We start from the raw sequence: 18,048 nt of genomic DNA on the forward strand, positions 1-18,048 counted from the left end.
ATGGCAGTCCAAAACGTTATTTGTTAGATGACAGGTGGCCAACTTAGGTTAGACCAAAACGAAGCTCCATTAGAACATAAATCAATAAGTCACCTCATATTAGACCAAAATGGCCATAGTAAAAGACCAATCTGTTTTTTCTTCGAAGCGGAAAATATTCTTCACCGGAGAACTAAACTTCGTTTTTGTTTTTTAGAAAATATTATTATTTATCTACTAAATAACTTATTTAAATATTACTCAAATTTATTTAAATACTTACTTTTTGTTGGTATTTGGGCACCATTTACTATTGACAATACAATTAACTAAAAATAAGAAAGAAAAGAAGAAGATAATTAATCATAGATAATGGCACAGAGAAAAGTGAAGGCGACAAGATCAACACTTTTTCTTTTCAACATTTTGGAAATGCCAAAAAAATCAGTTCCAAAAACAAATCAACTTACCAATATACTCAGTGATGTGTAGAGACTGCGATGATGATGTGTGAAAGAGCCCATATTTGCCTGTAACCCAAAAGTAAAAGAGAAAAAAATTACATGTTAATGATGTTCCAAAAAAATATATATTTTAATGATTTAATAAACAATAGAGGTTTTTTATGTTTTAAAACCACACAATAAAAATTCATGGAGAATTTATATATTTTTCGATCTATTGAAATTTCATAAGAAACGCCCTCACAAAATATTGGTTTTAAATTAGCCGTCTGCTATTTTGCTATTCATGTTATCATCTTCTTTTATTAGCCATCATCGAGCAATTTAGGACGCCTGCGGTTTTTTAAGGCAACTAGATTTACACATGCTGATGAAATTACAACTTCCATGGTTAACCTTAAACTACATTGGTCCATAAATAGAAGAAGAAGAAGAAAGAGAGAAAAAATACCTAGACATGTGCACACTTTAAAATCACCAAAGTTCCAGGGTGTGTATCTGTCTATTCACAAAGAAATTTGTTTAATGATGTTTTGATTGGAAAATAATTTCTTTCTGTTCTCGTGTCTTTGGTGAGGTGATGTGATTTTTGTTGTTGTTGTTTGAATTAGAATTTCTTTAGCCAAGAATTTGAGAAAAATCTTTCGTTTTTTTTTGGCACAAAGCAATTACAATTACTTGTCTTGTGACCTTACAAAAAGAAAGTCCCAAAAAACAATGTGATGAATGCAAAAATAGGTTTTAAGGTTTGAGGCAACTTGAAAATCTTTGCTTCGAGTAATTGTGAAAATTGACACAACATACATTGACATACATAAAGGTATGGGGTATCTATTATTGAATTTTGCAATAAAAGAAATAAAGAAAAAAAGTGGAATAACTGAATACAAAATATGCTATGCGCAAAATTATCAGATGCTTGATGAGTTACAAAAGCCATTATAAATATTGGACCTCATAGCGAAAATACGAATATTGTTTTTATCAAATATTATTTTAGTGTATTTCACCAATGTTTATAGAAATTCAGAAGTTTCTCTAATAGAAGAACAGAAGTTCTTATAGATGATCTGATCTTGAAGAGTTTTATGTGAGTACCTGCCAATAGGCCTATCACACAGTGGCTGAGCCACAGGCGGAAAAACGCCCACCAGCGCACCAGCACCGAAGTACTGTACCAATTGGAGAGCATGCAGAAGGCACACTGATCTGATAAGAGAACCAGATGGTACATGAAGACTTCTGAAGGGCTTCTTCTTATAGAAAAAGCAATAAGGAAAATAGTAAAGTCGGACTGGGCCGACTATGTGATACCCTTCACCACTATAGGTATATTTTACATGTGTATCCTTACAGACGTAGTCTTTTCGAAGGAACACTGACATGAAATTGAACGATAAGTGAACCGACTAAGATCAATTCATACGCATGCGTGTAACCTATGCTAAATTTCATTTCATTCGGGCAGATTTAGAGTCGCTTGCATACAATGGGCCAATTTATGTAAATCGATTTAAAGCACTGTTCAAAATTTAATCTCAATCAGACACCCGTTTGAAATCTATATGGAAGCTATGTCTGCATCTGTACCAATTTCAAAAAAACGTAATAACGTCATTCTAGTCTCAATATGATAAAATTTTGTGTCAATCGGACAAACATTATGAGTTTGGTGTATAATTTGCATTAAATTGGAGCTATATCTAAATTTGAACCGATTTTCACAAAACTTTGCACACATCTTTCTAGACTTAATTAAGTACGCTATGCCAAATTTTTTACATAAAATCGGACCAATATATATATATATATATATATATGGGAGCTAAATCTAAATTTGAACCGATTTTCACTAAAATTTGCACACATCTTTCTGGACTCAATTAAGTACGCTATGCCAAATTTTGTGTAAATCGAAAGAAATTTAAGCCGTAAATGTGCCATAAAATCAGACGAAAATATTAATGGGAGCTATATCTAAATCTGAACCGATTTTCACAAAACTTAGCACATATCTTTCTAGACACAATTCAGTACGACATACCAAATTTCGTGCAAATGTAATAAATATGGGGGCTTTTTATATAAAATCGGACGAAAATATATATGGGAGCTATATCTAAATCTGAACCGATTTTCACTAAAATTTGCACACATCTTTCTAGACTTAATTAAGTACGCTATGCCAAATTTTGTGCAAATCGAAAGAAATTTATGTCGTAAATGTGCCATAAATCGGACGAAAATATATATGGGAGCTATATCTAAATCTGAACCGATTTTCACAAAACTTTGCACACATCGTTCTAGACTCAATTAAGTACGCTATGACGAATTTCACGCAAATCAAAAATTATATAGGGACTTTGATACACCATTTACAGTAAATCGGACAAAAATATATATGGTAGCTATATCTAAATCTGAAGCGATATCCACGAAACTCAGCACACAACTTTATAGACTTAATTCAGTTCGCCATACCAAATTTCGTCCAAATCAAAAGTGATATAAAGGGAGTTTGGTGCACCATTTACATTGAATCGGACGAAAATATATTAGGTCGTCGAAAATGTCGATAAAATCGGAGAAATGATCGAAGTTGAGCGGCATGTTAGCTGTCGTAACATCGCCCAGGAGCTAAAAATCGACCATAAAACTGTTTTAAACCATCTAACAGAAACTTTAGGATGAATCGAATTTCCATCTGCAAAGCCTTGGTCAAACGGAATGAAATAGACCCATTTTATAAACGAATTGTGACTGAAGATGAGAAATGGATCACATACGATAACCCTGAGTGAAATCGATCGTTGTCAAAGAGCGGAGAACCACCCCAAACAGTGGCCAAACCAGGACTAACAGTTAGAAACGACCAGAACAGGAGAGGTGTCGTGTTCCACCTGGGCAACGCTCGCCACACACATCTACAGTCGATCGATCGTGGTCAAAGAGCGGAAGAACCATTCGCCATACAAACAGTGGCCAAAGCATTTTCTAACAGCATTGCAAACGGCCAGGATTGGCCATTCAGGATTTTACTTTTTCAAGATTGTTCAACAGGACAACGCTCGCCACACACATGCTTGTTACAGATTTGAACTTTGTACATAATATTTAAAGATTTAAAAGAGAAGAGAAATAATTTACAAAAAATTTTGTAATTGTTTTGTTGTTGGTTTTTGGCACCAAGAGAAGTCATCATATTGTTTTTTGCATTGCAAATTTTCTTTAATGAAAAAAAAAAATTGGTATCTAGGGAGGATTGGGAAAATCGACTACTAGAGATTTTTACAAATAAAGAGTAGGTCTTCTATGTGAGAAGACATCTTGAAGTTACCCGTAAAATGGCAAAAAGTTATACAACAAAACGGTGCATATTTGGTCAAATCGGACATTCCGAAGCATGTTAAATAAAGTCCTATATTGCATATACAATTAATGGATTTCTTTTTCCCCATATACCTGGGAGATATATCTAAATCTGAAACGATTTATCCCGATTTTAATAGGTTCGTCCTTGGGTCAAATAGATGAGCTGTACCAAGTGTTTGCAAGTCCTCAACCCACCACTTAGTATTATAATCTGTTGACTAAATGGTGGGTCTATATATTAGTTGAGTCGATGTACACCTGTGTTTTGTTCATCTGTTCATTATGATTTGAAAATAATGTACAGGCCACAGTTATGGACCAATCGTCACGAATATTTCCTTATAAGTCCGGTTTGGGCCAAAGCAAACAGTTATTTTTTGGTAAGAATCGGTTGAAAGGGACCAAACACTTAATTTTTGTCACAATCGGTCAATGTTTAACGGAACAAATGAAAAAAAACGATTGTGTGTAAAATGACAAATTTTGAATCTTGTTGCGTAAATGTCATTCCAGGAAAACATGATCCGATAAAGTTGCCATTTTAAGAAAGGAGACCTCTTTACCTTCTTTAAAATATCAATTCTATTCATGGAAGAAGTTGGATATCCAATGCTACATATTTATACCCTACACAACTATGTTGTCAGGGTATTATAGCTTTGTGCAGCCCCAAAAGTTTGTAACGCCACGAAATATTCGTCCTAGACCCACCTTTAAGTATACCGATCGTCATATCTCGACTAGCTGAGTCGATCTAGACATGTGTGTCCGTCCGTCTGTCCATTATTATTTGTAAACACGATACAGGCCACAGTTATGGACAAATTTTCACGAAATTTTGCATATAGGATGGGTTCTGGCCAATGAAGACCCCTATTGTTTTTGGGAAAGATCGGTTAATATTTAGGAAATGAAATGGAACAAATACTATTTTTTTCGGTTTTTCTGGTCGCTCCAGAGGCCGTAATAATGGCCCGAACTTCGTGAAATTTTGCATGGAGAAGGGGATCGGACCAAAGAATAAGCATGATTGTTTTATTTTTTATTTATTTATTTAGCGGGTCAAATGGACCCTGACATTTGTGTGAAAAAGTACAAAATTTGTACAATTATATATATAAATATATATTTACCACAGAAGGACATAGACCCGAAGAAGGACATAAGACCAGTGTAAATTAACTGTTGTATGTGCTCGGATGTGGGAGTTACAACTAAATATTTACAGGTATCTCCGTATTCGTATATTATTTAGTTACCCATTATCACTCTAGAGAGCGGAACTATAACGCTAATCGCTTTGAAATGTTCCATGAGGTTCCGGGTATGGTCAAGAACAACGCCTATCATTTTCGGTGATGATCTGATAATAATTTTGGAATGAAGTGGACCGAAAACTTAATTTTTTGTGTTATTTTTGAGTCGATCTATAGACCACAAATGAAAGCCGAACATCACAACACAACCCATGGTGAAGGGAATCTGGACAATAGCTATTCAGTACAGCTATTGTCCAGATATTCGGAATAATAATATTCGGAAAATATGTCAGTGTAAGGAAGATGTGCTGTTTACCTCTAATCGGGTAAGAGGGTGCAAATATCACGAAATATTGCCCAGGCTCGGAATATACAACCGCAGAAAATTTGAGTTCGGTGGTAGTTGTGTAGGGTATCGTATGGTCGGCCCCGTCCGACTATACTGCTCCGCTCACTGGTTTTGTATTACCATTATCACAGAAAAATAATCCGTGGGATGTTAACGATCAGTGGTAGTTGTGTAAGGTATCATAAGGTCGGCCCCGTCTGGTAATGCTGTTCCGCTTACTGATTTTTTAAATTTTTTATTTTTTGAATTTTGCCTTGTAACGGCAGTGATCATTTCAAAGTAATTTTAAGTGATTATTTATACTCTTTCGAGTCGAGCTTGATGATCTAAGTTTTGCAATGAAAAGGAAAGCCAGGAGAAGAACCTATGTACCCACCAGTATGCGACGCGTTTCGCCGTTGGTTAAGCGGCTCATCAGGCATATTTTGCTATGTGGCTTTACAAAGGTCGTACGTTTATTCCGCCCTGATGCGAAACTTGCATATGCGAATTAAATTCAAAGTTGTCAAAGTTCAACATTTGTCTTCATTCTAGGAACTGTCCTTTTCAAAGCAGATTTTTGTTGTAGGGATGGATAGTTAATCCACACACCTACAATTTCTTCCATGGTATACACATGTTTTTGCGCAACCGTTTTGGAAGTGTGTTGATGGCTCAGAACGTTAAGTGGTCTGGCAACATTTGTGTTGCTCCGAGGACCTAGATTCGATTTTTCAAGCCCAGAATTTATTATTGGCCTTATTCTTGTTATCCCGTTTTGTAGAAATGCTTTCCTCCAAACATAACTTCTTAACAACATGATATTGATTTATTTTACTTCATTTCAATTATATTCCATTCCAACATATTTATTCATTTTTTAAATTATTCACAACTATCAACTTCCAGCTGGTTTATAATCATCTAACAAATTTCTACAACACAAAACAAATCTTAATTAAAGAATTGTCATATAATATATTGTTAATTTTCGATTAGAGCGTTTTAGAAATACACATTTGAAAATGAATTCTTAAAATATTCAAAACATTATCGCGCCATAAGCTGTCGTCAAAAAATACATAAATTTTCCCAAGCCAAGTTGATTTTTATGGCTATAGAGGCTAGAACTAAGTTGGAAGCTAACATAACTATTTGTTGTATTGTCTAGGTGGAATTAGAGAATACTAGTGGTTGTTGTTGTTATTCTTGTTGCTAACATACTTTAAAATGAAATTTATGTTAATGCGATCAAAAGGAAACAGAAACAAGAAATTTCTCCAATATCAATACAATGATTTGTTGTAATTTTTTTTATTTCGGTTTGTGGTCGGAAAATCAACCGAACCAAACTCTAAACAAATGTTTGTTAGACAAAACAAAGATGTTTGTTATTAATGGAAACTTGTTTTCCATTTTCCTTTATTTTTGATGTTGTTGGAATTTTTTTTAAAGGGGGTTAGCATAGCACGAATTTGACCCAAACATAAACTCAAATTGAGATCTCTCATGGCTATGTCTTTATTTTCCATTTCTTTTTTCTCTCCCGAATCTCACCATGATTCGATTTGAATAGGACATGACATGTTAGATAGGAAAAAAACGAAATGCATTGTTTTCCTTGCCAGCGACACGATTAAGAAAAACAGCCAACATTAATTTTCTTTTCTGGCTTCTATGTTCAAAAAATGGTCTTTAAGCGACAACATCTAAATAGAGACATGACAAATACAAAATATTGCCAATGTTAGGTTTCCAATGCCGAACTACCAACATTAGAACAAATAAATCTTTTAGGAAAATAACATTTTGAAAGTAGACAAGGATTATTTGTTGTACAAAACTTATAGTGTTGTTTTTGTCATCGCGATGGAATTTATGAGCTTTCATTTATCAGATAGTTGAAAAAGTTGCAAGGGAGGGCTTACTAATTATACCCTACACAACTATTTTGTCGGGGTATTGTAGGTTTGTGCAGCCCCAAGAGTTTGTAACGCCGCGAAATATTGGTCCCAGACCCACCTTTTAGTATACCGATATTCATATCCAGACTAGCTGACATGTGTATCCGTCCCTCCGTCCGTCTGTCGTTTGTCCATTATAATTTGTAAACCCGATACATGTCACAGTTATGGACCAATCGCCTCGAAATTTTGCATGTAGGACCGCATCTGTCCAAAGAAAATCGTTATGTAATCGGTTATGACCGCTCTTGTTTTTGGATCGGTTGATATTTAGGGAATGAAATGGGCAAAAAAAATTATTTTTGTTTGTTGAGCCGAACACCATGAAATTTTACACCAGTAAGATAATTTAGCCAAAGAATAAGCACGAGTGTTTTGATGAAGATCGATTAATACTTAGTGGGTCAAATTGACACAGACTTTAATTTGAAAAAATACAAAATTCGTATTCTGGGGCGTATATGTTTACTTCTGAAGGACATAGAACAGAAGAGTTGATACTTCGGTGATGTTGAGAAGATATTTAGAAGGTGCAATGAACTGAGAACTTTATTTTTGTCGGGTTTTCTAGTCGCTCCAAAGGCCATTTTTTTATCACATTTTTTATACGATGAAGAAGATCGATCAATATTCCGAAGATCAAATCAACTAAAACCTAAAGTGACGAAATATTTTTATTATGGCGTAAATATTCACCTCGGGGAAACTAGATTTGGAAAATATACTACGGTTAGAAATTGGAGCCGGTCATGAGGGTGCAAATACCACGAATTTTTGTCCAGGCTTAGAATATAGAACCGCAGAAATTTAGATTTTCGTGGTAGTGGTGTAGAGTATCATATAGTCGGCTCCGTCCGACTATACTTCTCCGCTCACTAGGTTTTTTTAATCTTCATAGCGTCAGAAGATATTCTATTGCTGATATACGTGTTTTCGAATTACGTATTTCTTAAAGGGTTGAAAAATAGATTTTTATATCCTAAACTATAAACTAAATCGGAGACCCAAAAAAAAAAAATCTAGACCTGAATACAGGTGGAAACACATAAGAGGACTTTTAGGCTTGGCATGTGAAGTTGGTTTCTTTTATTGTAAAAGAATAAATGAAAACGGCGTCCAAATTCAAGTTTGGCTGCGATATTGCTTTATAAATTGATAATTATGCCACTTAAAATTACCCCTTAAAATTCCATGTCGATTTGAAATCCATATATAAAAATTATATTTCAACTGAAGTTGTGGTAATTTGTCATTCCCGAACCTTGATGTGTAAAAATCTTCTTCGCAGAGGATCTAAAATAAAGATTCATATTTTCATATTCTATTTTCGGTATGATGATATTGGTTTAAACCCGATTGTCCCAAAGAAGTGGCTGTAATTGGGTATTCCGGATTGGACACTATCTTTGCAGAATCTGCTGATGTGAGTCCATGGTTTGACATTGACCCCAATGTTGACATATACCATGGGTTTTGAACGTTTCAACACCACATTCTGACGATGAAAATCGTTGACGAGGCAAACGCTGTCATTGGGTGGCACGTAAGGATTTTGCACCTTATGTTCAATCAATTCCCTGTTTTGCCTGGTCAACAAGGTGCTGGGTTGGGCACATTTCTGGGAGCTGGCGTTTCATCTTTTATTGTTCGTTTTTCAAAATTTCCCGAAGTTTTCAGAAAATCAAATTTTGGTATACCACTCAGAACTGACGTCGTCCAACCCTACACAACCAAAACAATCCCTACATGACCCGTTTTGCCGAAAAAAAAACATGTGACCATTTCTTTTGAAATGCTTCTTCCACGAATAACTTTCGTTGGAGTTAGCTCATCTTCGAAGACCCACACGCTCGATAGCTGTTTCGCTTTCGGGCTCGTAGACATATAGCCATGATTCGTTATCTATATGCCTCTATCTCATGGTATTCCACATGCATTTCTAATAGTATCAGTTCTCGCACGGCATCGATGTTTTGTAGCAAAAGGGGTCGTATTTTGGTCGACATTCATGTCCTTCGTCTTTGAGCGAACGTCCGCCACGATTGAATTCAGTAAATCAGTTTTTCACATTCATTAAAGCATTCTTGATGCTAATTGAATTTTCAAGTCACTGCAAACAACACAGCACACGGCCGTACGTCAAATCGTACTGAGTATGTTTATGCTAAACAAACTTTCCAGTGGAAATGTGTATATTTAGCAGCCCGTATGACCGGAAGTTATCTCTAAATTCGAAAAGATTTACACCAAACTTAACACAGACAATTCCATGGTATAGAACGGTCATAGACATTATCATAGGCTTTAGAATTATTTTAATCGATTCGGACCAAATTCTGTAGGGTTAGTGCGTAAGCAAAATGAATGACCCGTTGCAAATTTTATACTAATTTCCATGCTACACACACATGCAGTAGAATATATTTAGTATATAGAATATCCCCTATTGGAAGTCTAAACATTCACTGGAATAGAAACACTGCAATTATTTCTTTTTTAACGGCATTTATTTCAGAGGCGGTCTGAGGAGACCCTTAATTATACCCTACACAACTATGTTGTCAGGGTATTGTAGCTTTGTGCAGCCACAAGAGTTTGTAACGCCGCGAAATATTGGTCCTAGACCCACCTTTAAGTATACCGATCGTCATATCTCGACTAGCTGAGTCGATCTAGACATGTGTGTCCGTCCATCCGACTGTCCATTATAATTTGCAAACACGATACAGGCCACAGTTATGGACCAATCTTCACGAAATTTTGCATGTAGGATGGGTTATGCCCAATGAAGACCCCTATTGTTTTTGGTAAAGATCGGTTAATATTTAGGGGTTGAAATGGACCAACAACTTTATTTTTGTCAGTATGCTTGTTCTGATAAAGATCGGTCAATATTTATCGGGTCAAATGGACCCTGACTTTTGTGTGAAAAATGACAAAATTTGTATTCTATAGCGTATATATTTACCCCTGAAGTTGATAGCATATTCAAGAGGAGTGGCTGACCTTTAAATTGATACTAATTATATGGTCGTATGTACTCAGATGTGGGAGTTACACTTAAATATTTACAGGTGCTTACGTACTGAGATATTATTTAGTAACCCATTACCACACTAGAGGGCGGAAATATAGCGCTGATCGCTTTGAAATGTTCAATGAGAATCCATGTATGTTCAGGGATATCGGCTATAATTTTTGGTGATGATCAAATAAAAATTTTGGGATGAAGTGGACCGAAAACTTATTTTTTTTTTGTTTTTTCGAGACGATATATTATAATCCGAACATCACAACACAATCGACGGTGAAGGGAATCTGGACAAGTAATTAGAAGGGCTGTACTCAATATTGGGAATATTCGAAAAATATGTCAGTGTAAGGAAGAGGTGCTGTCGATCTTTAATCGGGCAAGAGGGTGCAACTATCACGAAATATTGCCCACGCTCCGAATAAACGTCGGCAGAAAGTTAGAGTTCCGTGGTAGTTGTGTAGGGTATCGTATGGTCGGCCCCGTCCGACTACTCACTGGTTTTTATTATATATTCTAATTATTTTTTTCCAATTAAATTATTTCAATTTTAAAATATTTACACTTTTATTTCGAAAATCAATTTTTTCACACAATCTCTTCCTTTATTTAAATTCTTTTTATTTTAAAAATTTCTTCTCACTTCCTGATTTGACGTTTCTGTTATATTTCCTTTTTTTCTTCTTTAAGAATTTTTTATTTGTTAGCTTGTTACCGAATCACCGCATTTTCAATACTGATCGAACATCACGTTTTCTATGTCAAGCGAACACATAACATATCAAAATACGTAAACACCAAAAGTCTAAACAAAAATATTCTTTATTCTGGTTACTTCATTTCCGTCTTAACCTTCACAGTTAGGTTTTTATTTTTATTTGGCCCAAAAATGGCATGTCCGCCAACAAGTATCCAAAAATAAAGAAAAAAACCCGACAACAACTCACGAATATTTGAAATATGATTACTCATGATTATAATCGATCAAATGGCGGATGGGTTCACACGCTGTTGGTTCATGTGCTAGATTTTTATTTTTTTTTGAAAATTAACTAGAATCAAATTACGGTGTTCGGTACATGGAGCCGCCAGCCACTCACCGAGTTAGAAGGTGAGAAAAATTATAAACGTTATCATCTTCGTATTGGAATTACATAGATATAAATAAAAGAATATGCCCTATCATGTCAATGAACGTGATGTTTGCACAAAAACAGAACTACATAAACATCAAACATAGATACACCACAAAAGAACAATATCATGGTTACAATATTCGTTAATGGAGTTCAAATAATACGAATGTGGTTCAAAATTGTAATCGATCAGCTGTGTTGTTGAGTTGACTTGGGGTGGTGGTTTGAATTAAAATGCAATGGATTTTTGTTGATTGCATTTTTGTGGCTGTATTCAGAATTATCTTCGCCCTTGGATATGCAACTGAGTCAAAGATCAGATTGCCGAGCGTTCTCATATACAAATAACCTTTAGACATATTCAGACCCTTTAGACATATTCACAATCCACAGGCCTGGTTTGAATTATAAATTTTTGAATCATTCAAATAGAAATATTCTCAGTTCGAGTAATTGTTCTGAACATTTTACAAGACATTGCCCACTTTAATATTTGGCTTATTAACATATTATGGTATACGATATTTCCATATATAATTTACGATATTCCAATAACTCCCTTCGTGTATAATGATTTTACCGTATTTGGGTACAAAATATGAAAATGCCACCATACATAGTTTAGACATATATAAAGTTAACATACGATATTTAAATTTTGTTAGATTATTTGGCTCAAAATATTTGAATATTTACGATATTTGAATGATTGAATGTCATGCATTTTAATTTGCCTTTGTCATGAGTTTAAAAAGGGTTAATAATAATTACGATATTGGGTAAAACATCTATTTGCATTTCAGTGTAGTTAATCGATACTGGCATAGTAATTATAACTTGAACTACATTATGATAGAGTTTACGATATTCATGAATAATAAAAATTTATAATTTACGATATCATACTTTGGAGGAAAATTAATGGAACAAAGTCAATATACGATATTTGAACTTTGCTAAATTATTTGTATCAAAATATTTGAATATTTACGATATTTAAAATATAAATTACTTACATACGATCTACACAATTTTTTGGATGTCATGAGAGGAAAAAAAGTGAATAATAATTTTACGATTTTGAGATAAAACATCTAAATGCTTTTCAGGGTAGTTAATATTCGCGTAGTACTTAAAATTCTATATTAAATTTTACGATATTAATTAATAAAAATAATACGATAAACTTTTTGCCGATTACGTTATTAAGTTCGCTATATTTAAGGCGAGTAAAATGTTCGCTATTATTACAGTACGTTATATGGTTTTTCAAAATTAATCTAATGTTGATTACTTATTTACGATACCTGCTACAAGTAAATAAACCATTTACGATACATTTATGTATGAAAATTGATGATATTTAATAATCGATGCAACATTTAAATTTTAAAATAGCTATTTACGATATGTGGTCAACTTTGGCACTATTTAAAATTTCGATATATTTTACGATATGTAGGAAATGTGGAAAACATAAATTAATGAATAAATATTTGAATGAAAAAGATATTTTTGATACTACGATATTTTAATAAATATATAACCCCGATCCTCCAAATAAATCAACTAATTTTAAATATCGTAAGTAAAGAGTTGACAATGTTTAACTAAAAGTATTTGTTATGGATTTTTTTTTCTAAGTGCAGTATATGGTATGTTTTATTTTTGCAGTATTTTTTTACGATATTAGACAAAACTTATTACGATATTTGAAAAGCTTGATACTCAATTTAATAATTTTGAAATGGGATATTTAAAATGACAATTGCTATATTAAGGACTTTTGGATAATGGCGATAGCATTTACGATATTCGAATAAAATCTATAGAAATTTTACGATATTTTGTAAATGTATATAAATTGTTCGCAATATGCCAAATACGATATAGTGTTACAAAATGTAGTTGACAAATTAGCTCTCTAGCACAATTCCAAATAAAAAATTGTTATCGTAAAAAAATCATGTCAAAAGCTAAAATTTCTATAAATATCGTAAATATTGCGCTGCTATTATTCCAAATAAAAAGTTGTTATCGTAAAAAAATCATGTCAAAATCTAAATTTTCTATAAATATTGCGCTCCTATTATTTACGATATTTATAGAAAATTTAAATTTTGACATGATTTTTTTTACGATAACAAATTTTTATTTGGAATTGTGCATATGGGATATTTTAAGCAAATTGTAGTGTATATAATGTATATACGATATTTGTTGTGTTATAAAATTGTTTACGATATTTAAATAATATTTATGAATGATATTTTTACGATATACTAAAATCCACAATTTGCATTGATAAGGCATAATTGAAATTTATAGGATGCCGATAGTCTTTACGATATTCGAATAAAATGAATTAATGTTTTACGATATTATGGAAATGTATACAAATTGTTCGTAATAATATCAAACACAATATAGATTTACAAAATATGGTTGAGAAACTAACGCGGCACATGAAATGTTTCATTGTTGAAGTACATTTTTTACGATATTGGTATACAACGACATAAAAAAAAATATGGTACTCGATTTAATAATGCAGTATTGGTATAATTAAAAATTGCTAAATTAACGATATTTAGTAACGTCGATAGTGTTTACGATATTCGAAAAAAAATTAACTGCAAATTTACGATATAATGTAAATGTGTCGAAATTTTTCGTAAAAATGCCAAACACGATATAGATTTAAAAAATGTAGTTGAAAAATTAGCACTCATAGTGGTGGAAGTGAATATAATATTTACGATATTTAAAAACAGTTTACATTTTAACAAATTTTTTTACGATAATCACTTTTTGTTTGAAATTATGATATTTGGAGCAAGTTGTGTTGTATATAATATATATACGATATTTTTTATTTTATATAATACAAATATTTATGATATATATATATATATATATATATAATATTTATGAATTAAAAATCCACAATTTTTATTGGAAAGTGGAAGCATAACTTAAATTATGGTTGACAGGTATTTGATATTTGAAAGGATTTATTCATCATATTTGAGAAAATAGATATTACGATATTTCAATAACGTGTATTTTGTTATAAATATGTTTCAGGGTATGAAGGGGTTTTTGTAAAGAAGCGATAAATAGTTTCTGGGGAGAATATCCCAAACAAAAATCAAGGGGACTGATGAGGATCAGTGGAGAGATCCGAATCTATAGTCCTTTCTGCCTTATTCCTTGGCGGACAATGCCACACGTTTCCCACTAATAAATAGTTGTTTTTTTTTCAAAACAACAAACTGCGATTATTCCTGACTTTTCTAATGAAAAAAATATATATTTTTTTAATTAATTTTTTTGTCAAGTTTCCAATATGGGAATATTATTTTTTTACGATATTTGAATAGCGCGGACAAAATATTTCTTATATTTAGAAAACGAGAAGAAATGTGAACTATTTAATAAATTAATATTGTAAAATATACATTTTTGACGTTTTCGATATTTTGTGGATAGTGATTTTACGGGATTTAGATAAAGTGAGTGCTGTTCTCTCTCATTGACGATAATATTGACCCTGCTATTTTTTTGTATTTTTTTTAGTTTTAATGAAATATTTAATAATAACTGATTTTTAGGATATAATTTTTACGATATTCTCAGGATTTCGCCGGATTTAGATAAAGAGAATTTCAGTTCTCATTACAAAAAGACAAGATTATGGCAGTAATGATAATAATACTGAATCTGAAATTGTTTTTGTAATGTATTCTTATTTTTATGGAGTTTTTTTATTATTATTCCGGTCCTATCAAGTTTTATCTCCTTGGGACTTACACCTCCCAGAACGCAAGGCAATACAATGGATTCAAAATAATAGTTCGTTTTATCTTCCCATGATGATCACATCCGTCATGCATTCTATGACACAATCATTTGAATGGCTTGTCTGTGTGTATTTCAATGAAACATATACAAAAACAACAACAACAAAATGAGCATCATTCTATCTAGAAACAAAAACACCAACAATAACAATTTCCACTCAGTCATCAATGATAAAGTGCGGTAATGAGTTGTTGTTGGTGGACAAGGTGTGTGTGTGAGTGTGAGTAAAGAAAGCCTAGCAACAAAAACTATTACCTCAAAGTCACGTTCTTATCAAAACACTTACAAAGGTGTGTTTGTGTGTGTGGAGGCGAAGGTGTGTAACGGTAGCTGGTTTATTTTGTCATTACGTTCATTAAATCGTAATTGATACCAATTGTTGTTGTTGATGACCATTAATGAGAATCATCATCATTGGCAGCATCATTGTTGTTAGAATGCTACCGCTATACCATTCATAAGCAATAATTCTTAACTGAAGATCAGTTTTGAGTTTTTCTTGCTTCCTTAAGAATGGCCTTAACGTAATAGATATTATGAGCTGTGTATTGTTGTTGTTTATTTCCACCTGCAATTGATAACTACAACGACTGGCACATGGAATAACTTTTTTATTTGGGTCATATTTTTATTGAGGGAAGTGACTCTCTCTCTCTCTCTTAGTTTTTAGAGGTGGTATATAAGAGATTGGGAGAGAAAAGGCATAGGCATTTACACTTACTCACTCACACACTCACTTGAACACGCATAATAGTTAAGGCCACGTTTCAAATACTAACTTATAATTCGATTCTATTTAAGCCTTTACACTTCTTCTTGTTGTTGCAACAATAATAAAATTATTGATCGTAACAATTGATAGTTACGCTTATAGATTTGTTTTTGTCGAGTCTCTACTTGGAGCCGTACTTTTGATTATTATGGTGGGGTATTTATTTGTTGTTGTTCTTCTTTTCACATACTTAAGAATTTAGGTGAAATAACTGCTACTTACTTACCTCCACATACCCACTCCCATCCAACGATAACACTAACAACTGCCTATCATTCAACTGCTTCTACGGCTATTACTGAGTGGCAGTGATGTTCAATATTTGCCTAGCAAAACTTTACTAAATTATTCGCATTGCTTCTAATTGCAAATACGAACATTCAAAGTGAATGCAAAAAAAGAGCAACAACAACAATCGTCAAACTTTAAATACAGCTCAACGTCATTCTAATAATAGCAAAAACAATAACAACAACAAAACAAGTGTTTGTATTAAATGAAGCTTTTAAGCTAGTACGCTATAAAAGGTGTACTGAGAACAACAAAGCCATACAATTTAGAGTAATTTAGAAGAAAACCTGGGGCCTAATCTCTTGACCTGTGCACAATTTTGACACCTTTCTAGCCTATTATGATGGATTCCCCCATTATCGATTTCAAGAAATCAATTTTTTATGGACTATATCAGAACGTAGAAATAAATCGAAAACAATTACTTCGTTGGAATAATGCGGCTAAATTTTTCAAAAAACTTGAATGGGGCTAGATCATAACATAAACCTATATTGAACATTTTCTGCATAGTTGTACAACCGCCTCCCCCCCACCCACAAGAATCCCGAATGCCACACTACAGATAATCCCCCAGATTGAATGTCAAATCGTGGATCGATATATCCAAAATTGCATATTTTTAGAAGTCCACGTATCTTTTATCCACTATTCAGATTGACATTTCTAAACTTTTTCCATGGTTTCAGTCAATATCGAACACATGTTGGGCGCCATGTCTTTGTCTGTTACAGTAGAACTCTATAAGAGCCTGTAATTCTTATTGTAATGACGAAATTCCATTTGTGAGAACAAAATTATTATTGTTATTGAATGGCTAAATTTGCCTTGTCCCAAGTTGGGCGCCAGTTACAGTATGTCAAAATTTAATTTTTATAACATTAACACCTATGATAACACATTAGGCAACATTTGTTTGTATATTTGCTATTTCAAAATATGTAGCTATACTGAAAATATATATTCTGAGCAATATCGACCACATGTTGGGCGCCATTTGGTGTGCCTATTACATTAGAACTCTAAAAGATACTTGCAGAGACAATTACATTTGTGATGACAAAATTGCAACTGTTATTGAATTAACAAATAGCCTTGCCCCAGGTTGGGCGCCAATTACAGTTTGAGAAAAAGGGCGCTATATGACTCTTATAACATCAACACCTATGATAACTTCTTCGGCAACATTTGTTTGCCCATATAAAATTATATTAATTTTTGGGATTAATACTTGGGCGCCACTTTTTACATCTGATCTCAGCGCAACTTAAAAATTGCCCTGGATTCTTAGAGTCGCCCAGAAACGAGTTGAGAGCAGGCTTTTCGGTGAGTCTTGGTACATGAGATGAAGGGAGTCATTCAAAGAAGAGTTGAAAGCAGGCTTATCGGTGGATCTACATGAAATGCATGAGACGAAGGAATTCATTCACAGAAGAGCTAAAGGCAGTACTTACAGAAGAGGCGAAAAAAATATTTCTTAGTCGAGCTGAAGCAGGAAGTCTTTATGAATGACTAAAACGACTTTTTAGACGAAGTGAAGCAGCGTGCAGGATGTCCTTATAGGCGAGCTGAAGCTGAATGCCGG

At 33.3% G+C, this 18,048-nt stretch overlaps 1 long non-coding RNA gene across 1 annotated transcript; it reads right to left on the reverse strand.

The window, feature by feature from the left end:
• Window positions 1-251: 251 nt before the first annotated feature.
• LOC133321114 (uncharacterized) lies at window positions 252-15,780 on the reverse strand. Its single transcript, XR_009754000.1, has 3 exons — window positions 15,751-15,780; window positions 450-509; window positions 252-308 (listed from the first exon to the last, which is right to left on the reverse strand). It is a non-coding gene; the product is annotated as an uncharacterized LOC133321114 (long non-coding RNA).
• Window positions 15,781-18,048: the final 2,268 nt, after the last annotated feature.

Source organism: Musca vetustissima, unplaced genomic scaffold (assembly GCF_032173495.1).
Source record: "Musca vetustissima isolate MV318-11 ecotype Yass unplaced genomic scaffold, APGP_CSIRO_Mvet_v1 utg19342, whole genome shotgun sequence".
Lineage (NCBI taxonomy): Eukaryota > Metazoa > Arthropoda > Insecta > Diptera > Muscidae > Musca > Musca vetustissima.